The sequence below is a fragment of the Pristis pectinata genome, chromosome 2, assembly GCF_009764475.1.
Source record: "Pristis pectinata isolate sPriPec2 chromosome 2, sPriPec2.1.pri, whole genome shotgun sequence".
Classification (NCBI taxonomy): Eukaryota; Metazoa; Chordata; class Chondrichthyes; order Rhinopristiformes; family Pristidae; genus Pristis; species Pristis pectinata.
Genome location: NC_067406.1, coordinates 69364194 through 69390060, shown reverse-complemented (window position 1 = coordinate 69390060; position 25867 = coordinate 69364194).

Sequence of the window (25867 nt, the reverse complement as noted above, 5' to 3'; positions counted from 1 at the left end):
AATAGTTTTATTTAATGCACTTTGTGGGGCAATATAATCAAAATAAGTGTGGGACAGTGTAGACACAATTAGTGTATTAGGCAGGGGTTGAGACAGGTGTTTAACAAATACAGTCATTGTGATAAGACCATATGGGGTTAAACATTCAAGTCAGCATTGAGTAGAATGCCCGGATAATGAGCAGCCTGAGGAAGTTAGCAGGATGGGGATGGAATTGGTGGTGAGGGATTGGAGTTTGTGCCAGTGTTGAAGGCAATGCACTCAGCCAACCTATGATTAATTGGAGGAAATTTGATCTCATCCAGGTCTCGATGTTGCACAAGCTGAATGGTAAAACAAAGGCTGGATAGGAGAAACTATGATCAAATCAGCAGCCATACCGAGAGTGAAACATACAGTGGCTTTAAGCCAATAATGTACTAGACCAGAATATCCAGTTAATAATACTAAAACAGGCCCTTTTACACTTTAGATTCACAAAGCTCTTTGTGTGGAATTCTTGCCATTTTAGTAAATGTGTCATTGCAACCTTAACTTATGATAAAGATGGTATCTCTGATCTGACAAGAGAAGTATAGGCATCTTATCTGTGTTTTTTCCTCAAATGATTAAACATTTATGACCTGTGGTCCACAAATGGAGCATGTAATTACAGACTTCAGTAAAAGGAAGCAACAAGCGAGTTTGAACACTGGGCTAGGCTTGTACCCAAATGGTTTGTGCTACGGATGAGGTAGGTTGGATGTAGGTTTTGTTACAACCCATTGAAGGCCTGACATCAAAAATGAGATCAGCCTGGCAGTGCTGGGTCTACTATCAGAATTCTCACTGCTTCTGTTTGTGTCCCAAATGAGCAGCAAGATACTGGCATGCAGATGAATGAAGGATCATAATCGGGGGATTGCAAGGAGTATCAGGCATGACTCTAGCCTGGACTACAGCAAGAAGTCATCAACTGGCACCAGTGAAATTAGTTCTCTCATTAAAGGGTTGATTTATTCAGACCTTGCCATTTTCAGAATGTCCATGGGCTTGTCTTCCATACAAATATCAGGCACACTATTTTAGGGTCTCCTCCTCCAACTATTCTTGGCAGGGCCCCAAGATGTACTCAAACTCGTGTGCCTCTTGGTATAAATTGACCTCAAGATCTCGTGAGATTACCACCTTTTTGCATTCTCTACATCAATTCAGTTTCAACCTAATTAGAGCACTGGAGGGGATAGGAGGAACACTAAGCATTTTTCTCATTTGTTCTTTCATGTACTTTTCCCCCAACTATATTGTGGAATGCCTTTCTCCATTATTTTCTCCAAGCATGTCTACTAACAGTATCTCACACTGAAAACCTTCCTTCAAAACTCAGTGTGGACTGAGACAGAGATCTTTAGCTTTAGTGCTTATGGATGGGGCTGTCCCAAAATATGCTTCACTATATACCCAGGAATGCTCCTCGATCCTTAAGATTCAGCTCGGGGTTCCCAGCACGGGTTTTAAATCCAGAACATCTAGGTCTTTACCATTCTAAGTCAGCTTGGTTTAGCCCGAGATCACAGAGGGCCAAAATGATCAATAGTTTCCACCTTTGGTTTATGGTGGTTGAAGTCGTTATCACAAGTAGGATTTGAGGACCTCTCTGTTTGGGGTGATGGTTGAATAGGCTGCAAGTGGAGGAGTGAGGTGCCAGCAAGTAAAACCATGAGAACCATGTCTTTAAACATGGCTAAAAAATATCTGGTATCCATATCTGGTTAAGTATTAAAATAAATAGTGTTTCTTGTGGTTTGACTTCTTAATCAGAGTGGTACTGCAAAGAAACATGCCAATCAGCACATTAGTCCAGGGAAAGTAGACATAGCCTCTCAGTCTTCTCCTCATAACTGAAACACTCCATCTCAGGCAACATCCCAGTGAATCTCCTCTGCACCCTCTCCGGCACTCTCACATCTTTCCTATAATGTGGTGACCAGAACTCTGTGCAGTATTACAGCTGAGATCTGACCAATGTTCTATAAAATTGGAGCATAACCTCCATGTCCTCGTAGTCAATACCCCTACTAATGAAGGCTAGTATCCCATATGCATTCTTAACCTGCTTGGCCACCTTCAAGGATCTTTGGACTTGTATACCGAGGTCTCTCTGTTCCTCAATACTCCTTAGGGCTACCATTCATGGTGTACGGTATGTCCTGACCTCATTAGTACTCCCAAAGTCCATCACCTCACACTTAACTGGATTAAGTTCCATCTGCCACTCCTCAGCCCATTACACCAACACATCCATATGACCCTATACCCTAAGAATACCCTCCACACTATCAACAAATCCACCAATCATTGTATCACCTGTAAACTTGCTGATCATGCCTTCCATGTCCACATCCAAATCATTCACATACATTATAATCGGCAAGCGCCCAACACCAATCCCTGTAGAACACAGGTTTCCAATCACCAAAGCAAGCCTCTCCCATCACTCACTGTCTCCTATTGCAAAGCCAATTTTGGATCCAATTTACCAACTTGCCCTGGGCCCAAACCTTTTGGACCCATCTCCGATGTGGGACCTTGTCAAAGGCCTTGCTAAAGTCTATGTAAAACATATCTGCTGCACTGCCATCAACACACTCTGTTACCTCTTCAAAATAGTTCAGATTGGTCAGACAGGATCTGCCCTTGACAAAGCTGTGCCAGTTATCTTTGATTAGTCCTTGCCTTTCCAAGTGATCATTAATCCTGTCCCTCAATTTTTTTTCCAAGAAGTTCCTCATGTTAGGCTCAGAGGTCTGTGATCACCAAGCTTTTTCTTGCCACTCTTCTTGAAAAGAGGGACCTCTTCACAAAAGTGCTATGCTCCATCAATTCAGAGTTTAAGCAAGCATTCAGAGCGTCTAATCTGTTGCTTAAGTGAGTTACTAACTAATTTTTTTACTGATCTCCTTTACTACAGTCTAGCACACAGATCTGAAGAACCTACTGACCAACCCAATCCAAACCTGCCAGATTTATTGCATGTTCTACCCAGAAGCTATTGGTCTCCACACCTGCAATGTGAACTCTTGTGAGGTCATGGCACAATGTCTGAGGGGCACAAAACCTTCTTTGCTTGACCTGCCTACTCTGTACACAAAGTGGTATTACAGGCTGGATCTTTACATGTTGATACCCTCAACTAATGTCATCCTCAACCCATTCAGCAAGAACAAAGCACAAACAACTTTCCCCACAGTGTCCTCATCTTCTTCAAGTCTTCTTGCTTGTTGTAAGCTTCTTGTGGCTTTTGGCTATTTTAAATAAAGTGTGGCTGTGAAGAGAGATTTTCCGGAGGACCCAGACAACTGAACGCCTTCATGGTACTTCCTTATCGCAGTTTTTGATGTGGGAACACTGCTGAACTGGGACTCCAAACTCAGGAAGAGGAATGCCCTTGTAGCTTCTGCCCTCCCTAACTTTCTCCACAGTCTTCAGCCATGGTTCCCAGCAGGCACAGTGTACTTCCCCTTTAAAAGATCCCTGCTGGTTTTAAATGGCAATGGCCAATGCTAAATTGATGGTCCGGTTAAGGCAAGCTGCCAATGAACGAGGCACTACCACATCGGAATTTGAGAATGCAGACTGTGAGGGCTTTATTATGTTCACAAGTGTCCAAGCAAAATGCCCTTTCCGTGCACAATTCCTACTCCAACGTCTTTTAGCTATGTCTACAGAAAGCACAGCAACTTAAAATGGCTCATCCATTGATTATCAACACGCTCTTTGGTCACACCCACATTCAGGCTTCTTCCTGATTGGCATCTACCTAAAAGACTGGAATCAAATAGAATAGATAAATCCATCAAAGAACATGGAGTGAAATTTATCTAACTATACATTGCTTCTAATCTTGCTATTTTGTGCAACCTGTAAGTGCCTTTAGATCTGAAAAGAGTCCTAGGATTGTGTGAAAATGCTGGCATTCATTTGGGATATACAGTTGGTAGCAACAGTTTATGTTAAAGTTAATGTAAATTTTCTGCATATCTGCTCTATGTGCATATCAAAGGAAAATACATAGTGAAGTGTTTCCTGTAAAGGATTTTGTGCTGATTAGGTGGCAAATCAGACAGGCTGTGTTAATACTGCTCTTTATACAGCTGGACAAAAGAATTCGGGGAGATTAGATTTAGAATGGCCTAATGTTCTAGCCGATTGGGTGACCACACATTTAAAAGTTCCCTCAGCGTACAAGGATCCCTTCTTACCAGTGTTCATTTGGAATACTGTAACTTCTTGCACTATTCATCAACAATTTCTTGTTTTGTATAATATAATTGCAGAGGTGATGTCGTGCCAACAAATTGTATATGGTAATGGAATTAGCTTTAGTGCTTCAGGTAAGTTGCAAAAGAAAGCTGATTCTTCATTGATGGACATGCCCACACAAATCTGGATTCATACTGAATTCAAAGGAGAATTTGTCATCCCTTTGTGTATGTATCTCAACTAAACCTGGAGATTCTGATGGGCAAAAACTGTTCTCCCAAGAATCATCCTAGGAGAAATGGCTGGAAAATAATTCTCTGTAAACTTACCAGATCATTGCTTAAGTATACATTGTGCCAATTCCCAGTCCCTGCTTCTTTCTGATGCAGAAGAGCAAGTAAGTGAGGGTGTGACACAAAAACAACAATGACTAGTATTCTTGTGGTGTCTCTAACATAATAAAATGTCCCAAGGCACTTTAAAGATGAGTTGTTAAACGAAGTTTGGCACTGGGCCACCTAAAGCTATATTAGGAACAATAGCTTGTTTAAGAGGAAAGAAGCATTGCAAAGGGGAGAGGGATGGAGAAGCAGAAGGAATTATTGACCTTGGGACCAAAGCAGGGTAAAACTATGCCCAACAACTGTGGAGCAATTAAAATTGGTGGTGGCAAGAAACTTGAATTGGAGGAATGCGGGGATCTCAGAGGTTTGTAGGGCTAAATATTGAAATTAAAATAAGAGTTTTGTCTTTGCATGGAATGAAGTGCAACATGTACCCAATGACTCTCTGAAGTTATTTGCTACATTGAAAGAGAATGGAATTCTGTCTATTAACATAATGAAATAAAGTTATATTTGTTCATTTGGTATTTCAGGTTCTTGAAACTGTAATGCAAGTAATTCTGCATTGATATGGTACAAAGAAGTCATAAGGTGAAGTTAGCCTTTCCATTGACTTGAATGATAAAAGAAGTTTGCCCATGTCCACGAGGCAATATGTTGGCTAGTGACGAGATCGTGCTCCAGAATAGCTGAACCACCAGCCTAGCTCCTCCTTTGCAGCCACAACACTGGCATCAACCTAAGACCATAGAAGATGGCTCTGACCTGACCACAAGAAGCAGGACCTAAGCTTCCTCTCGGTCATCAGCAAAATAGTGGGAAGTGTTGCCAACAATGCCATCTTACAGGAGATGCTCACCATTAGCTGCAGCATATTTCCACTCTATTTGGCTCCAACTCTAATTACAGCCTTAGTCCGACGTAAACAAAAGAGGAGCAAGAAACAGACTGCTGGAGGAACTCAGCGGATCAGACAGCAGCTGTAGAGGGAAATGGACAGTTGACATTTCGGATTGAGATCCTTCATCTGGACACACTTGTGTCTCCACAAACAAAAGAGGTGAGAGTAATTATCCACATCACTGATAGGGCTCCAGCATAGACAAAATGGAACTGGAGAAAATCTGGTGTTTCCCTGAGCAGACTGTCCAGACCATCTGGCAGAATGCCTCATCGCCAGAACTCACCAACAAGCACCAAGACCTCGCTTGGCTGGCGGTGAGAGGGGCCCTCCCAGTCAGATCCTTCCTGCATGGTCGAAACATCAGTCCAAGTGCGCGCTGCCCCCGGGAGGACTGTGCTGGGGACGAGACAGTCGCCCACCTCTTTGCGGGCTGTGGATTTGCGAGGAGGGTGTGGCGAAAGATGCAGGGGTCCTTGTCACATTTCATCCCCAGCAGCTGTGTAACAGGATTCTCTGATCTACGGGCTGTTTTCGGGGACACACACGGAGAAGGACATCAACCACTGCTGGAATGTCGTCAACTCGGTGAAAGACACCCTTTGGTCTGCCTGAAACTTGTTGGTCTCCCAGCACTGCGAGATGTCCGTAGGGGAATGCTGCCGACTGGCACATTCCAGGCTGCAGGAGTACGTGCTGAGGGACACACTGAAGCTGGGTGCAGCCAACGCAAGGGCTCGGTGGGGAAGGACTACAGTTTAGGGTTCTTCTGCCACTGGAGAGGGAGGGGCGGGGTCAGGCAAGAAAGCCCCTTAAATATTGTAAATTACGGGATTGGGTAGCCCCAGGGAGCCACACGAGTGGCATCGGTGCTGTTTTTTTATATAAAAAGGTAACACTAATGATGGATCCATACACAAATGTAAATGTTTGCACTGTTTTATTGTTGTATATGGTTTGTTTGTTATGATGAATAAAGTTTATTTTGGAATATAAAAAAAGTTCTTTGTAGATGTTGAAGGTCAATTACTACAGCCCAAGGAGATTTCTGCATGAGGCCCAGGATTTTCTGCTGCTGCTTCCATGTTATTCCTTCTGTTGAAAGGTCAGAAGTGGGAATATTTTAGTGTGCAGTCGCATTCACAGCTTCTCAGAAAATGATACAGTCAGTGCTTCCATGCAGGTGTGAGGCTTCAAGTCTAGAGTTCCCTAAAAGCACGGTAGTGTAGTGGTTAGTGTAACGCTTTACAGTGCCAGCGACCCGGGTTCAAATCCGGCCACTGTCTGTAAAGAGTTTGTAATGTTCTCCCCGTGTCTGCGTGGGTTTCCTCCCGGTGCTCCACTTTACTCCCACATTCCAAAGACGTACAGGTTAGGAAGTTGTGGGCATGCTATCTTGATGCCGGAAGCGTGGCGACATGTGCGGGCTGCCCCCAGAACACTACGCAAAAAGGTGTATTTCACTGTGTGTTTCGATATACATGTGACTAATAAAGATATCTTATCTTATCTTACCTTACCTTAAAAGTGGCAACACTATTCAATAGGGTGGTGAAGAAGGCATATGTTCTGCTTGCATTCATAGGTCGAGGCATAGAATATAAGAGTTGGCACATTATGTTGCAACTTTACAAAATACTGACTAAACTGTGAGAAGTAAAGGACTACAGGTGCTGGAATCTAGATGAAAGACGCAATGATGCTGGAGGAACTCAGCAGGCCAGGCAGCATCCGTGGAGAAAAGCAGGCGGTCAATGTTTCGGGTCAGGACTGACTAAACTGCACTTGAGTGCTGTATGCAATTTTGGTTGCCACACTAGAGTATTACCCTTATGTTAATTTAAGTTTATGTAATCTATGTTTGTCATGTTCGTAATGTACTGTGCTGCTGCTGCAAAAGGACAATTTTCATGGCATGTACACACTTGAACTTAAATGTCGTTACCCTGGAGAGAGTGCAGAGGAGATTCACCAGGATGGTGCCTGGATTGGAGGCTTTAGTTATGAGGAGAAATTGGATAGGCTGGATTTGTTTTTCCTTGATTGAAGGAGGCCAAGGGATGACCTGACAGGGTTGTATGAAATTATAAGAGGCATAGCTAGGGTAGAGGGTCAGAATCCTTTTCCCATGGTAGTGGTTTCAAAAACAAGAGGGCATAGGTTTAAGGTGAAGGTGGTGAGGTAAGGGGATTTGAGAGGAAAGTTTTTTTTAAAACATACAGAATGGTTGATACCTGGAACTTGCTGCCAAAGGAGATGGTAGAGTTGGGTACAATCACTATGCTTAAGAGACATTTAAATATGCACTTAAACAGGCAAGGCATAGAAGGATACAGACCTAATGCAGGCAATTGGGATTAGTATAGATGGGCAAAAAGTTGGGCATGAATGTGATGGGCTAACAGGCCCACTTCTGTGCTGTACAACTCCAGGATTCTATAAATTGATGCATTACAAGTTGTGGACACAGCCCAGCACATTATGGAAACCAGCCTCTCCTCTGTGGACTCTGTCTATACCTCTCGCTGCCTTGGGGAAGCAGCCAGCATAATCAAGGACCCCACCCACCCAGGTCATTCTCTCTTCTCTCCCCTCCCATTAGACAGAAGATACAGGAGCCTGAGGGCACGTACCACCAGGCTCAAGGACAGCTTCTGAGCCTGGTGATAAGACTATTGAATGGTTCCCTTATACGATGAGATGGACTCTTGATTCCCAATCTACCTTGTTTGACCTTGCACCTTATTGCCTACCTGCAATGTACTTCACTGTAGCTGTGACACTTTACTCTGTATTCTGTTATTGTTTTTACCCTGTACTACCTCAATGCACTCTGTACCACGTCAATGCACTGTGTAATGAATTGATCTGTACGAACGGTATGCAAGACAAGTTTTTCACTGTACCTCAGTATGAATGATAATAAACCAATACCAAGTGGCATCATAAATCAGGAGAGGGAATTGAGCAAATGGAGAGAGAATTCCATTGCATGGGGCTAAATGGCTATCGATGGCAAGAATGAAGAATGTAAAACAGACCAGAGATGAAGGACCAGAGTTTAGGAGAGTGTTGCAGTGCTCTGGAGAGTTATAGACATGAGAAGACTCAGGTCAGGATCAGAAGTTTAAGTGTGAAGTTTACAGGACCCACCACCAATATAGGACAGCAAGCAGTGGACGCTACCGGGAATTTTTTCAAACTGCTGGCTCAGAGAACTTCCAGGGTGTGGGCGCCAATTGGCAGGCATGCAGTTCCCCATCATCAACTACATATACTTGCGAGCCTGGGTTCAGGTGATCAGGAGACATGACATTTTGAAGTTTCTGGGTCAAACGAAAGGCCCCCACTAGATGAGAGGTGAGCTGCGCTTTGCTTGTGGCACAATGTCTTTGATGAACTGAAGTTTACGAAAAGTGCGGAATGAGAGTTTTTGAATACTGTAGGCAGTCCTGGGAATAATAAAGACTAAAATTAATGTTGATCTTTGCTAATCTGTTCATTTACAAGATCTTAGCACCATTCTCAGGAATAGTTTCTTGTGAGAAGGACATTTTGAACATCTAGCTACACGAGTCATATAATCATCTGTGTGTAAGTTCTTTATAGGGATGAATTTTACAAATTTGAGATTACAAAACTTCTCATCAGATGCGATCATATAGAGGTTCCACAGTAAAATCCTGACTTGTCCCATTGTTAGAATTTACAAATGAAGAATCATGAATAAAAAGCAAAACTTTGCAGGTGCTGGACATGAAGAAATTAGTCAGTGACGTGTTTTATGTATTTCAGCATGCACCAGCCCTGCAAACTGCTGTGCATCCTGTTCACACCTTGCTGCTCAGGTTCGTTGTCACAAGTGAAAATGCCATGTGCTGGACAGCAACCACAATTGGGCCAGATGCAAATGTTAGTAGAAATAAATAATATTTTCTATGTATCAAATTATAACTGAAATGTCACCTAATATTATAAAACAGTACAACATAGGAATAGGCCCTTCAGCCCACGAAGTTGTGTCATACTAATTAAACTAGTAATTAAATGCTTAGCTGAACTAATCCCTTCTGCCTACACAATGTCCATATCCCTCCATTCTCTGCACATTCACGTGTCTATCTAAGAGTCTCTTGACCGCCTCTATCATATATCGTGTAACACAACCTAATACTTCCTTCCCTTAAGCAGCTATACATCTTTACATTAGACTGTTCCACCTGCATCTATGCAAGGGCAGACTCATCCTTTGAGCAAGCTCTGATTGGGTAAGGGGAACCTCTTTGATCAGAGTCCCCATGTCCTTGTCCGTTTCACCATTATTCCTTTTGAGACTCCCTTCCATTTCTTTTCCAGCACAAAACTAGTGAACACTTTGGTGCAGATCAATGGGGTGATGGACAGCTGCAGACGGGGGTATCATGTATGCTATTGAAGGCTGCATTTATAGTGAATGTGCATAAACTTATTTGAGTGGCCTGTTCATCCAAGCAGCCACTCATTGCAAGGATGAATGCAAAGGTCTGTGGCTTCAAGTCCCAGATTCCTCCAATCTCCCTGCAAGTGTACACAGTGTGGCAGGTACTGTAGGAAGGATGTGCAAGCTTTAGAGAGGGTACAGAGGAGATTTACCAGGATGCTGCCTGGATTGAAGAGCATGTCTTATGAGGATAGGTTGAGTGAGCTAGGGCTTTTCTCTTTGGAGAGAAGGAGGATGAGAGGTGACTTGATAGAGGTGTACAAGATGATAAGAGGCATAGATTGAGTGGACATTCAGAGACTTTTTCCCAGTGTGACAATGGCTAACATGAGGGGACATAATTTCAAGATGATTGGAGGAAGGTATAAGGGAGATGTCAGGGGTAAGTTTTTTTACACAGACAGTGGTGGGTGCGTGGAACGCACTGCCTGCAGAGGTTGTGGGGGCAGATACATTAGGGACATTTAAGAGACTCTTAGATAGATACATGAATGATAGAAAAATAGGCGGCTATGTGGGAGGGAAGGGTTAGATAGATCTTAGAGCAGGATAAAGTGTCGGCACAACATTGTGGGCCAAAGCGCCTGTACTGTGCTGTAGTGTTCTATGTTCTACTGCTGCCAAAACATTGCGTGTTTGCTGCTGCTCCTGAAGTATCCTGTTGTTCTTCTGTGCTTGAGGTGTTGCGTACTACAGGCAGTATCTGACTGAGCGGAATTTGAACACACTGGCACATACCAGTGTTAACCTTCTGCTGCCATCCTTACCTTTGCCCATTTGTGATATGTGAGTCACAACCACCTGTCTTAGCAGTACATTTATCCAAGCCGGCTGGTGCTCTGAATGAGTCAAGTGACGGAACGCTCTCAGACTGAGTGACCTCTGAGGAATCAGTCTCATGCTCCTACACCATTTCCTTTGTGGTATTTGAGGGCTCTGTTGGAGGTTAAAAACATAATTTCAAACATTCAAAGTAACACAGTTCTAGGTCATGATTGTGCATGTGATCATACATTACTCGGTGTTGAGATTGATCCACAAGAGTGATTGTTGTGTGCTGTATGGCTGAATGATATTTAATTCTGACAACATGTTGTCAGAAGCTTCCCTTCCATTTATCGCAAAGCAGCTTCTTGTCTTCATTTAAAAATATTGCAAAATAGCTGGGAACGTCACCACCAGTGAACTTCCAAGTTTCTGCAGTCTGTTCTCCTGCAAGGAAGGAAAATGGAGCGAGAATCCGTGATCTGTGGAATACTGGGGATGTGGGTTAGCAAAAGGGGATGTGTGTAGCTGGGAGGGAAGTTGGCATGGTGAACGATGAGCTGGTGCAGACTTGAGAAAGCAGAGTAACAAGATTGGGGTGAATAATGCAGGTGATGATAAGGAATAGAAACAGGAGGAGGTCTCTTGACCTCCAACACCTTCCTGCCTGTTCCCCTTGACTCCACGAAGTTTAAGAATCTGTCCATCCCAGCCACTGATTACACAATGGCCTAGAAATTGGTTGTCTACCTTTTAATGGTGTTAAAACAAATTGTAGGTCACACAAAATCTGCCTGTGAAAGTCCCAAAGATCAAGATGATTAACTGCAGGTTCACAGAGCAGTGTAACAGAGTTTCGGTGTAACATGCTCTACTGATCTATTGTGAGTGACTCCAGCAGCTGGGGTTTAACCCCTCAGGTACGCTTCCTGCAGATGGCTCTTAATAAGGACATGCCAACATTCAAGCAACACTCTAACAGCTGCAGGGGACCGTTGCTATTTAGAGTATAGGTGCTGTGATGGTGGGTGTGTCAGGTGAGCAAGTGGTCCCATAAGGTCAGTAGAACTGGACAGGTTAGTAATTAACAATGCCCTCAGGAGCCATGTTCTGTATGCAACAGGACAGAGAACCTCTATAGCCTAAAGCCAGGCATACCTGCCAGGTGGTTGCTGCAATGGTTGTAAACACAGTCAAGGAATGCCTGCACTTTAGGAAATCTGGAATGCAGGTAAATAGCTGTGCTGGCTCTACCTGCCTAATATAGCAGTGAGCAGCGCACTGCGAGATGTGACGGAGAACACCAGCAGCAGTCTGGAATAATCCCAAGGCTAGAAAGCTGAGGGTGAACAGAACTTTGACCTCCGGGAGAAAAGCAGTCTGGGTACACATCTTATGGGTTGTATTTAAGGTCAGAAAGCAACAGCGAGAACAAAGAGTGAAGCTTAAGGATTGTCTGTTTAAATTGAATGGTTGCTGAGAAAATGGGCTTAGTAAAGTCTGGTTGTTCTTTGAATAAATAAGAACTATTGTTTTTTGGATCAGTGAGATTAAAGATCACACCACAGGTGAACTGCATGTGTTACATTGATGTTGACATCATTTGGGGAATTCTTTTGCCTGTTATAAAAATAAGTACTGAGATGAACACTAATCCCATTGAAGAAGCAGGAGTCAAATTTCCAAATGGGTGCCAAGACCACTCAGTAATGGGTGCAACATTGCTTCATTCTGGGTTAAGACAATTTTCAACTTCACAACACACCTTTTGGAATTGTGGGACGGAAGATCTGGGAGAAGGACCCAAAGGATGGTAGTCAACCATTTAGGATGTTAGAGCAACCTGATGGTTTCTTGGAATGTGACACTGCACTCGCCTTTCCTGCTTTGTTTGGGTCATCAAACTGCTCTTGGTATTGAACGTATTCACTTGGCACCCTGTTGCTGCTGCTGCTGCTAACCTTGGTGACAATTACCACCACGTTTTCCTGGTTTCGTTGGCAGTCGTCTTCATCCCATCGTCAGGGAGCAGCACTTCCCTATCTGCTCATTCGGAGCTCAAGCAGGTAAAACTAAAATGTGCACAGCTTTTGCACACACCAAGGCCACTACAAGTGCATCAACTTGCACGCTTCAAGTTGCACTTCAAGACCTGAGTTCATGATGGTGATTCTTGTGCATCATCATCAAGTCTGCTGATGCTAATAGGCTGTGAACCCTGAAATGACATGGTAATGCCATAACCAAACTTAAAATAAAACAATCAACAACAGATTAACTGCACGTTCTTCCAGGATTTCTGGAGGCTGTGGGAAGCCTCTATCCTGTTTCCAGCAGATCTGCAAATTAAAATCCAGCCTTAAGATTGTGGTTATTATTACATTATAATTTAATTAATTACTTCCACATGTGCTGAAAGAAATCCTTCAAACATGGTGTGTCGCACCAGCTATTAGTACACAGCAACAATGTGGTCTCAAGAAAATATTTTGGAAACAATTGCAGAAAATGAAATAGTTGTTATTTATCAGCAGTAATGTCAAGGAAGCTACAAAGACAGGAAAATATAACTCATATTCAAGATTAAAAGCAAAGCATGAGCAATATATTCGTTACAACATAGAGTGCCAAACAAGGAAAACTTAGAACTAATTTGGGATCTATGGTTCCTTGTGGCAATGTTGGAAATAAGTTGCCAACTCTGCATTCCAAAGTTGTTGCTGCTTTGCAAGCTTCTTAGCATTTATTTTAAGAACATAAGAATGCACAGAACTTGAAAAATCTACAAATGGGCCCAAACTTACTTACTAATAACGGCATATTTATCTAGAGCTCTTAACTTGGGAAAGCCTTATAGGAGGTTCTTTGAACGAAATGTGATGCTGAACCACAAATGGAGATATTGGCACAGATCACCAAAAGCTTAGTCAGAGATAGGTTGAAGGGACATTTTAAACATACAATAATACCCAAAGCTAATCAAGTAAAAAAATGCAATATTTATCCATCATATATCTTTACTGTTTAAATTGTTAAAATGAATGCTATGAAGTGCTGGAAAGCTGAAATAAAATTAGAAAATGCTATAAAAACACAGTAAGCCAGTTAGTGTGTGTAAAGAGAAAAGATAAGCTAATGTTTCAAGTGTAGTTCATCACTGGATGGATGTAAAGGGGGGAAAGATCTCCAATAATTTGAGGAGTTTAATCAGCAGATGCAATTGTAATATCCATACATGATGACATTCCACAACGTTTCAAAATGTTCAAAGCACAATATAGAGTGTAAGAGTGATTGCTGCCATGAAAGTGTTGCCTTGCTCTCACAACTATTGACGTGATAACGATTGTGCAACCAGATAAAAATCACACAAAGTCCTTCTTAAAACACTTGTTAGAAAGTATATGTGAAGGAAAGATAAGCCTAGGTTTGGGAAGGAGCTGCCCTGTTTCTTTGAGGAGGAGATACCGTCAGTAGATTTGGAGTGATGGAAGGCTGTATCTGAAGTGAAGAAGTCTATTTACAGTGTCATTTAACATGGGATCAGGAAAGAAAATCAGCAGTTAAAGAAAATGTGAGCATGCTGAGAAACGTAGAGGGAGACTCCAGGCTTGTGCGTACGATTGCCAAAACTGGGAAGATGACAGGAAGATTTCTACATTTCCTTACTATCTAGGAGGCCATTCCCCCACTAATTTTTCCCTGTTGCCTATTCTCCCCACATGCCCATCAACAGCCCCCAGATTCCATCACTCAGTTTGTTGCAGTTGTACAAGTCATTGGTGAGGCCATATTGGAATACTGTGTACCATTTTGGTCACCCTGTTATAGGAAAGATGTAGTTAAACTGGGAAGAGTTCAGAAAAGATTTACAAGGACTGGACAGCCTGAGTTATAGGGAGAGGTTGGCCAGGCTAGGTCTTTATTCCTTGGAACGTAGGAGAATGAGGGACAACCTTATTGAAATGTTTCAAATTGCGAGTAGCAGAGATGAGGTGGATGCAAACAGTCTTTTCCCCAGGGTAGGGGAGTCCAAAGCTAGGGGCCATAGGTTTAGAGTGAGAGGGGAAAGATTTAAAAGGGACCTGAGGGACAACTTTTTCACATGGAGGGTAGTGAGTACAGGGAATGAGGTACCAGAGTAAGTGGTTGAGGCAGATACAATAGTATCATTTAAGAAGCAATCGGATAGGTACGTGGAGGGGCAGGGCTTAGAAGGATATGGGCTGAATGCAGGAATTTGGGAATAGCTGGGTGGGCACCGTGGTCAACATGGACTGGTTGGGCCAAAGGGCCTGTATCCTTGCTATATTGCTCTATGACTTTATGACTCAGTCACACACTAGGGACAATTTACAGTGGTCAATTAACTTATCAACCCACAGGTCTTTAGGATATGGGAGGAAAACCGAGTATATTGGAGAAATCTCTGATCACAAGAAAAGTGCAGACTCCACACAAACAGCATCAGAGGTCAGGATTGAACCTGGGTCATCGGATCTATGAGGCAGTAGCTATACTAGCTGCACCACCATGAAATCACACTGGAAAATGTTGGGTCCATTTGGGTACAGATTAAGAATAGTAAAGGGAAAAAAAATCACTGGTGAGCCACCGTATAATAACATTACAGTGGTACAGGCAATAACCCAAGAAACATTTGATGCATGTAAGAATAGAACAGCAGTTGTCATGGGGGACTTTAACTTCTACATAGATTGGGTGAATCAAGTTGGTCAAGGCAGTCTTGAGGACGACTTCATGGAATGCATCTGTGATAGCTTTCTTGAACAGCATGTTAGTGAACCTACTAGGGAAAATGCTTTCTTAGATCTGGTCCTGTGCAATGAGACAGGTAGAATTAACGATCTTGCAGTTAGGGATCCTCTTGGAAATAGTGACCATAGTATGACTGAATTTCTTGTACAAATGGAGGGTACAATTGTTCGATCTAAAACCAGTGTATTATGCCTAAACAAGGGAGACTACAATGGGATGAGGGAGGACTTGTCTAGCATAGACTGGGAACACAGGCTATATAGTGGGACAGTTGAGGAACAGTGGAAGACTTTCAAAGAGATTTTTCGCAGTGCTCAACAAAAATGTATTCCAGTTAAAAGCAAGGACAGTAAGGGTGGGGAGAGCCAGCCTTAGATAACTAAGGAAATAAAAGAAGGCATCAGGCTAAAAGCTCATGCATACAAAGTCACCAAGAGTAGTGGAAAACTGGAAGATTGGGAAAACTTTAAAAAGCAACAAAGAACCACCAAGCAAGAAATAAGGAAAGGGAAGATAGATTATGAAAGAAAACTAGCACAAAATATAAGAACAGATAGTAACAGTTTTAATAATTATATAAAGCAGAAAAGGGTGGCTAAAGTGAACATAGGTCCCTTGGAAGATGAGAAGGGGGAATTAATAGTGGGTAATGTGCAAATGGCCAAGGCCTTGAACGACTATTCTGTGTCGACCTTCATGGTGGAGGACATGTATAACATGCCAAATAGAGATGTTATGGATGCGGTGGGAGGTGAGGACTTTGATACAATCGCTGTTATTAAAGAGGTAGAGATGAGAAAATTAGTGGGCCTAAAGGTAGACAAGTCCCCTGGTCCTGATAGGATGCATCCCAGGGTACTGAAAGAAATGGCAGTGGTAGATGCACTTGTGATAACTTACCAAAATTCTCTGGACTCTGGGCAGGTCCCAATGGACGGGAAGACTGCAAATGTCATGCCACTGTTTAAAAAAGGATGTAGGCAAAAGGCAGGTAACTATAGGCCAGTTAGTTCAACGTCTGCAGTCAGGAAAATGCTTGAAGCTATCATTAAGGAAGAAATAGCAAGACATCTGGATGATTCCATCAGGCAGATGCAGCATGGATTCAGAAAGGGCAGGTCCTGTTTGACATACTTATTGGAGTTCTTTGAGGATATAATGAGCACAATGGATAGAGGGGAGCAGGTGGATGTTGTATACTTGGATTTCCAGAAGGCGTTTGATAAGATGCTGCATAAAAGACATCCATAAGATAAGGATGCATGAAGTTGTGGGTAATGTATTGGCATGGGTAGAGAATTGGTTAACCAATAGAAAGCAGAGAGTTGGCAAAATTGGGTGTTTCCCTGATTGGCAACTAGTGGTGAGTGAGGTGCCTCAGGGGTCAGTGCTGGGCCCACAACTGTTCATGATATACATTAACGATTTGGAAGAGGGGACCGAGTATAGCATATCTAAGTTTGCTGATGACACTAAATTGAGTGGAAAAGCAAATTTTTTCAGAGGATGCGGAGAGTCTGCAGAGAGCTATAGATAGGTTAAGTGAGTGGGCAAGAGTCAGGCAGATGAAGTACAATGTTGGTAAATGAGAGGTCATCCACTCTGGAAGGAAAAATAGAAGATCAGATTATTACTTAAATGATGAAAGAATGCAGCATGCTGTTGTGCAGAGGGACTTGCGAGCACTTGTGAATGAATTGCAAAAGGCTGGTTTGCAGGTGCAACAGGTTATCAAGAAGGCAAATGAAATGCTGGCTTTCATTGGGAGAGGGACTGAATTTAAGAGCAGTGAGGTTACGCTGCGACTGTACAGGGTACTGGTGAGGCAGCACCTGGAGTACTGTGTGCAGTTCTGGTCTTCTTACTTGAGAAAATTTATACTGGCTTTGGAAGCAGTGCAGAGGAGGTTCATCAGATTGATTCTGGAATGAGGGGTTAGCCTATGAGGAGAGATTGAGTCACCTGGGACTATACTCACTAGAATTCAGAAGAATGAGAGGGGATCTTAGGTGAGACTAAAACTAGGGAACATAGACTCAAAATTCAGGGGAATAGATTTAGGACAGAGTTGAGGAGAAACTGCTTTCCCCAGAGAGTAGTGAATCTGTGGAACTCTCTGCCCCAGGGAAGCAGTGGAGACAACCTCATTAAATATACTTAAGACACAGTTAGATAGATTTTTGCATAGTAGGGGAATTAAGGGTTATGGGGAAAAGGCAGGTAGGTGGATCTGGGTCCATGGTCTCAGTTGGAGCAGGCTCTACAGGCCAGATGCCCTACTCCTGCTCCTATTTCTTATGTTCTTAAGGAAAATAGTGACATTTTGGAGTCGGGATTTGGAAGGGCAAAATACCTGCTGGTAGAGAAATGAAAGGTATGATAATTATTGGGTGACAGAAAGAGAGGGTCAGAAAGCAAGGCCAGAAGTATTAAAAAAAAGTAAAACAAAGATAGCAGTAATGGACTTGGATCTAGAATGATTCCCAAGTGTGCCCAAGAATGATGTAGGTTACGTAGATGTGGCAAAGGTTCTCCTTTGACATATTCTCCTTGTAAATTGAAAATTGAGATGAAAATAATAAGTGTCCAAAGTTAACGTCAAAAGTCTCAGGGTGGGATGAAGGCTGCCATATAAAATGGCCAGCTTGGATCACCAACAAATTAAAATTTCGGTTCCGAGTTTGTTGTGGAGAATGAATCAGTCCTCAAGTTGTTTGAGGAACAGATTTGTGTCTATACTACTGGAAATATTCCTGTGGACGTTAAAGGGCCAAGGAGGTGTGAGGAGTTAACCATCACCATTGAGGGTGGATCAAGGTGTCCTGCTGAAAATAGTTGTAGAATCAGTGATCAATAAAACCCACCACCAGACCAAGAATAGCAACACAGGGGTGAACGGAGTTGGTGACAATATGAAGTAAGGGAGAATGAATGATCAAATTTCATTTGGCAGCTGTGGAATGAATACAGCGCCACAGAAAATGTTTCCCTGTGCTGCCAATGCCAGATAAAAGTATACAGGAAAGTTTATATATTAAAGAACTATACAGGAATTTCATCGATTAATATTTCTGTTCTGTGGAATTTATTTTAAACTACTAGATGGGACTCATGACTTTCTTGGTAGAAGTTAGTACCAGTAATAAATAAAAATTTATCCCTTAAAGAAATTCCGCTTTTGTTAATTAGCAATTTCACTCCACCTAATCTGCCGTACAACATTAGAAAGAAGTCTCAAACAGCAGACAGTTGGGGCAGCCTATAAATGGATTTATAGGAGCAGAAACCAATGACTTGGTTTATAAAGTTAAGCAGACTCAACTTGTCCCAATGGTACACTCCATCAGTGCAGCTGCCACTAGGTTATCCATGCTCCAACTCATGGTTTTGTTTCATTTACAGAGCTGTCTCAGGACTGCTGGGAAATAATCCTGTCAAAGAGCAATTATTCATTCCAGCTACTCCTAGAACAATCTGCCCTTGGCACAACAGTCCAAAAGAGATTTTTGTTCATAGAATGGAACAACACTCAGGAGAGAAAATTTAGGGAGACAGATGTTCACCAGATTTCCATCTGCATTGTTTCATTGTAGAGATTTTGTGATTTCTCTTTCAAAAAGATTAAACACTAACAAAAACGCCAAGTTAGGAGGAAGAATGTAGATCTATAAGGCTGCTTATAGTGAGAATGTTATTCCCAGCCAGGGCTGAAATGTTTAGGTAATTCTTTTCCAATTAAGCCTGGTGACCACGTCGCTGAACGTGATTGTGAGTGAGTTTATGTTCTCAATTTGTATATAACTATCCTCTAGTCACTGAAGTTTTTTCTCCTGCTTTTTTTGGAGAGAGTTTTACTTTCTGTCACAAGTTCTGTTTCCTTTGCACTTTAGGTGGAATGTTTTCAGAGTAATTTGTTTTTGTGTGATGTACAGTAAACTGCTTGCTATAAAGTTCAGTTATGTACCTTGCTCTACCTGAAACTCTTTCAGTGAAGCAGTATCATTAATACAATTTCTGAATTAATAAATCGGCATTAGTAATGGCCCCTTTTCATCTGGTTCCCTTTGCAGGAATCACAACTCGCCCAGTGGTACCACATGCAAATGAGTGAGGACCAGATAATATCAGCTGTTCTGAAATTCAATGACTTCTATCCACCTTTCAGGAACTTGGGCATTAATTTGAAGGTGCAGTCTACCATGGCGCCGGTATCTCAGAGGGCCAAGGTTTTAGGTGAGAGGTAGGTTTTAGAGCGCATCTGATGGGGAGATTTTTTCCACAAAGAGGGTGGTTGGAGACAGAAGTGCACTGCCTGAAGAGGTAAGGGGACAGATAGTCTCATGATATTTAAGAAGCATCTAGACAAGGTATTGGTTTATTATTGTAACATGTACCACGATACAGTGAAAAGCTTTTGTTCTGAGTGTCATCCAGACATACCGTGCCATGCATAGTTACACTGAGGTAGTGAAAAGAAAACAGAATGCAGAATTTAGCGTTGCAGTTACAGAGACAGGGCAGTGCAGGTAGACAAATAAAGTAAGATAAGATAGCTTTATTAGTCACATGTACATCGAAACACAAAGTGAAATGTATCTTTGTGTAGAGTGTTCTGGGGGCAGCCCGCAAGTGTCACCATGTTTCTGGCGCCAATGTAGCATGCCCACAACTTCCTAAACCACACGGTTGGAATGTGGGAGGAAACCGGAGCACCCGGAGGAAACCCACGCAGTCACAGGGAGAACGTACAAACTCCTTACAGACAGTGGCAAGAATTGAACCTGGGTCGCTGGCGTTGTATTAGCATTACGCTAACTGCTACACTACCGTGCCAAGACGAGGTAGATTGGGAGATCAAGAATTCATCTTTTAGCAAATGAGAAGTCCATTCTAGAGTCTAATAACAGTGTGATAGAAGCTATCCTTGAGGCTGGTGGTACATGCTCTCAAGCTTTTGTATCTTCTGCCCAACAAGTGAGGGGAGAAGAGAAAATAACCAGGGTGGGAGGGGTCCAAGTACTTGAATTGCGAAGCCATGGACCTAATGCAGGTAAATGGGATTATTATAAATCGGTACAATGAGCAGGTGGGCCTGAGTCTGGTTCTATGCTGTATGACTTTATGAACCATTCCATCAACTAAATAGAGGGCTATGGGTAAGCCTGGTAATTTCTAGGGTAGGGACATGTTCGGCACAGCTTTGTGGGCCGAAGGGCCTGAATTGTGCTGTAATTGTTCTATGTTCTATGTTCGATGTTCTATCAAGGTCATCAATATTTGATAGGCCACTGCTTGACTAAGTTGTCTTGTGGGGATTCTTAACTACAACTTAGGACTTGCTAGAAGTACTACAAAAAAAGTGTCACTGTTGTGCTCAGGAAGCCATCTGTTACAGTCTGAACTGCATTTGAAAAGCTTTCATTTGATCTAGAAAGAAGAGGATCAGCAAGATATGGAAATATAAGTCATGACACAAGAGGAGTCGAAAGAAAAAGCAGCAAGAGTGGGCCGTTTGGCAGGTTTTGCACCTCAGTACCACTTTCCTGCACTAACCCCTTCTCCCTTGATTCCCTTAATCGCTAATGGTCTTAGCAAAGAATGGTCCAAAGTATCTGGCAAGTGATAGGTGGAAAGACAACTGCTGTCACCTAGAGAACCTGCACCCAAAGCATGAAGAAGCTGACAACATAAAACCAAGAGGTTGCAGTTATGAAATTCTGGGGGAGCTTTGCTTGCTGTTCCAGCCAGTTCTGCAATGAAAGTGAAGAATGTGAATATCTCCTGCTGTGGCAAAGAAAGTGAGCATAAAGATATCACTAATGTTGTAACTGCATTGAAATAACTTTGATAGGAGTACAGTTAGTTTTGGTTCATATTTCTTCAGCACAGCTGGGTTATTGTCAGGACTCAGCCTATTTCATTAGATGTTTCATTGTCTTAAAATCCCTGAGACTCATTGGGTCTACTAATCTTGCAGTTCCCAGGGTACCTCCCATTCTAAACCGTATATCCTATGTCTGTTGCCTCTACCCTTTTGCTGGAACATGACATAATCAGTGATCATGTTTGAAAGGTCTGATGAAAACCAATTCTGTAAGGTCATTATACTTTGGAGTTCTTCAAGACCATACAGCAATAGTTGCTGGTCATGTCGTGACAGTTATGACAAGGTCTTGTTTGTATGGATCTCTCCCCCACTTGGGTATCTGTCCTCAGATGATAGTGATGAGGATTTTCCAGAAGAGGGTGGGTTCACATAATGCTTAACTTTCAACCTGACAAAATGCTTATGTCATTGCTTCTTTTAAAAAAAATTCTGAAATTTGCAGCAAATTTGAACAACGACTACTTCAGAGGACATCAGTGGTCCAGATGGTGGAACTCCAATCAGGCATACGAGACACACGGTAGGGTGGCAGTCTCTTGGTCAGTAGATCTTGCCCACCATGTCCAGCTGACAGCTGATCTTCTGGGAGCCTGCAAATTTTTCCACCATTTATTGCAATACCTTGACGCTGCTCAGACACTGATGATCCAAGATGTAGAAACTCTTTTTCTTTTGATGTGTAGACATTATATCTTGCAAGTTGGGACTTCACTCACATTGTCCTCTTTCATGTGTATCTGCAGATGGATGAGAAGCAGCCTGCTGCTGTTCCTGAGGCACTTGCCCCTGTATCACTGCATGATCAATAACCCTAATAATCCAAAGTATAATGGCTGATGTGAGCAAGTCTGAAGTGTTGAACATTACAAAGTTAGCACAAATCCTGTAAACATTTGCTCAAATGTTTGATAAGGGAAGAACCAGTGCAGCTCTGTCCAATATGCTTCTGCTGGGATTCAAACTTGTGTTTCTGAATTAATCATTCAAAACTCATCCAGCTAGAGGATTTGTATTTAAGGTGAGAGGGGGAAAGTTTACGGGATTTGTGCAGGGCAATTTTTTTTCACACAGATGGGTGCCAGGAACAAGCTGGTAGGGTTAATGGTGGAAGCAAATACGATAGTGGCATTTAAAAGGCTTTAAGACAGACACATGAATTTGCAGGGAATAGAGGAATATGGATCATGTACAGAGAAAAGAGAATTAGTTTAATTTGGCACTGTGTTCAGCACAGACACTGTGGGCCAAAGGGCTGTTCCTGTGCTGTACTATGTTCTATGTTTATTGAGTTAACCATTATGCTACCATGGCCCACAATAATCAAGGGAGTAATTTTACCCCCTGTACATCGCTAGCTTTTGCAGCAGGTTGGAAATTAAATCCACAAGTATTTCTGGTCTGTTGGAACACTGGCATGAACCTGTTTGCCTCTGGAGTTAACAAGAACATATCTGTTGCAATCAGGAAAACCCCTCAGCAGAGGCAGGTTGTCAATGTAAATATGTAATTTGCTCTTTGAGAATAATCTAAACAGTCGTTTTGAAATTTAACTCAGAGCACATCAATTTTCCAGGCTTTTCCAAATTCACCAGTGAAACCATAATGCCTCATTTTAAAAACAGCAAAAATTCTTTCCTTTTACATTCTAATCCCTTATCATAAAGGCCAACATAATATTTGTTTTCCTATTTATTTCCTTTGCCAGCAGGTTAATTTTCAGTAATTCATGCACAGAAAATCTCTGTATCCTTCCAAATAACGAACATTCCCTCATCTTTTTAGAGTTATTCTGCATTTCAATTCTTTCTAATGTTGAGAATTTCTCATTCCCTACATTAAACTCAATCTGCATCCTTCTTGGCCTATCATTTAGCTGCCAGGTATCCCTTTGCAATCTTTTTGCCTTCTCCCCACAGCTTACTTTTCAAGAGCAACACACAAAGCGCTGGAGGAACTGCAGGTTGGGCAGCACCTATGCAGGGAAATGGACGGTCGGCATTTCAGGTCGAAACCCTTCATCAGGACTCACTTTTCAATGTACTTTTGTATCATCAACAAGTACTACAGTCAGTCCCCTCATCTAAGCCATTGGTCCAGATTGTAAATAGCAGAAGCCCAAACGTCGATCACCGCAACAATTTAATTGTTAAACTCTACTGTGCTCAAGATGATTCATTTGTTCCTACATTAATTAATTAACCCTCAGTCGATAAGAAAATCACACACAATTCCATGAACTCTGATCTTCTGTATAAACTCCAGTAGGCACTTTTTAAAATGTATTTTGAAAACCAATATGCCAAAGCCACTGGTGTCTTATTATGTATACTTATGCCCTGAAAAAGAATTCCAGTTTTCAGACATTTATCTTGCACTCTACTAACCCTCATTAGTTTAAAGCCCAATCTACGTACTTGTATCTGATGTGGCAGGACACTACCCATAGATCCTGAAGTGCTCCTCCTCCTTCCACCACTAATGCCAGGTGGTGTCAGTGTCCTATGAAATGAAATCTCTGCTTCTCAGGAGGTTTTTATTTCAGTCTTGCATCTAGTCTGGTAATTTGTTTGCTCCCATGCCAATTTACAAATGGCTTGGATGGCAGTGCAGAGATTATAACCTTTGTGATTGGCCTTTCTAATGGCATTCCAGCCCCTCCAAATAAAACTTCTTCAGAAGAACCTCATTCTAAGTGTTGCCCATGGTGTTTCTGCCAACCTGGGTCACAACAACTGAATCCTTCCTCCTTCAGCTCCAAATTCATCACAGGCAGAATATGTCATCTTACTGGGTAGGCTACACAGCCTTCAGATCACACTGATGTAGAGGGCATCATCTATCGATCTGACTGTACCAGCTCCTTCCTTTCTGGATCCTTTATGGTCCAGCTATTGGAAATGGACCCCTTTACCATAGTACTATGGTCAACCTGCCCATGGTCTTTCTTTGCATTCAGACTGGCTGCAAGAACCTCACTCTTGTTCAATAATAACAAAGGCTGTGGCTCTTCCAACAACACCTGCAGGCTTCTTACTTGCATGAGTCACATCCATGTCATCCTTACCCAATCTATACCATTACCCAGCATTACCAACTTCTTCCTATGCCAAAGCATACATGTAACTCTCCCCTCCTCTGAAGTGTCTGAATTTCAGATTTTCCAGCTCAGCAACTTTGAGTCAAGTTTCTTGAGCTGCAGACATGGACAATGCAATTGGTTGCAATCATGCTGATCTCTGCAAATTCCAACATGCCGCACGTTCAGCATCTCCTGCATAGTCATTCCCATGTAACTTATTTCATATATTCAATCAATTAACATTTTAGTCCATTAGTCATTTAATTTATATTTATCTTAAGTAAGTTAGTTTTAATTTAACAAAGTATTAGCTATGGGTTCCTACATGTTACTATAGTGAACAGCATGGAATTGATATACAAGGAGCAGATCAGTTATCAGGTACTGCACGGTGAGAAGGAATAATTGTGACACATGCCAGAGTATTTCACAGATAGTGAACCTCTTTTGAAGTATCATTATTATTTTCTTGTGAACAAAGCAATTAAAAATTGATAGTAAATCACCAACTATTAACCAGAAACATTCCAGAATGTGTTGTTTGCTGTTGGGAGTGCCATTTAAGAGTTCATCCACTCAAAGTCCAAAGTCCAATTTGAGGGTATTTTGTTTTTCAACTATTGATCTCATTTTCAGTAAGTTGCTTCCAATGAATTATTTTCTTTATGATTAATTCTTTGTATTTATAATCCACTTGAGGAGCACTTATCTCTCTGCATTCCATTATGCAAACTAATCTCAGGAATAAAAATATTTAAAACAACATTTCAAGCAACTATTATAATGTTGCGAAATAGGCTGTTAGACGTGAGAAAAAAATTACAACAATACTAGCACTACAAGAATTTTGTTTTCTGCTTCTACCAAAACTTCATGTTTATCTAGAGAGAACACATAGAGCCATAGGTGGGCTTTAATGTACTTCGCTGGTTGTTTAAAAATCTTCATAAGATACCACAGGAAAGATTTTCCCATGCTGGTTTTTCTATTGGTTTGTCTTGTTCCATGTTGTGATTGCTTAATATAAGACACTGAATTCATAATATGTATAAATGTTCCTCTCACTTGTTCACATATATTCCTCTGCATCCAAGGAATGTAAAGCTTACCAGAATGAAAAAAAATCAAAAACATAAAATAGAAGAAAACAAAATGAGACCAGCAGGAGGAAAGAAATTATGGGGTAAAAATTCTTCCTTGGTTACCCAGACTAAACAAAAAATATAATATCCCAAACTTAGATATACTCTCTTCTCTCCTCTACCATTGGGTAGAAGATACAGGAGCCTGAGGGCACGTACCACCAGACTTAAGGACAGCTTCTACCCCACTGTGATAAGACTATTGAACGGTTCCTTTATACAATGAGATGGACTATGACTTCACGATC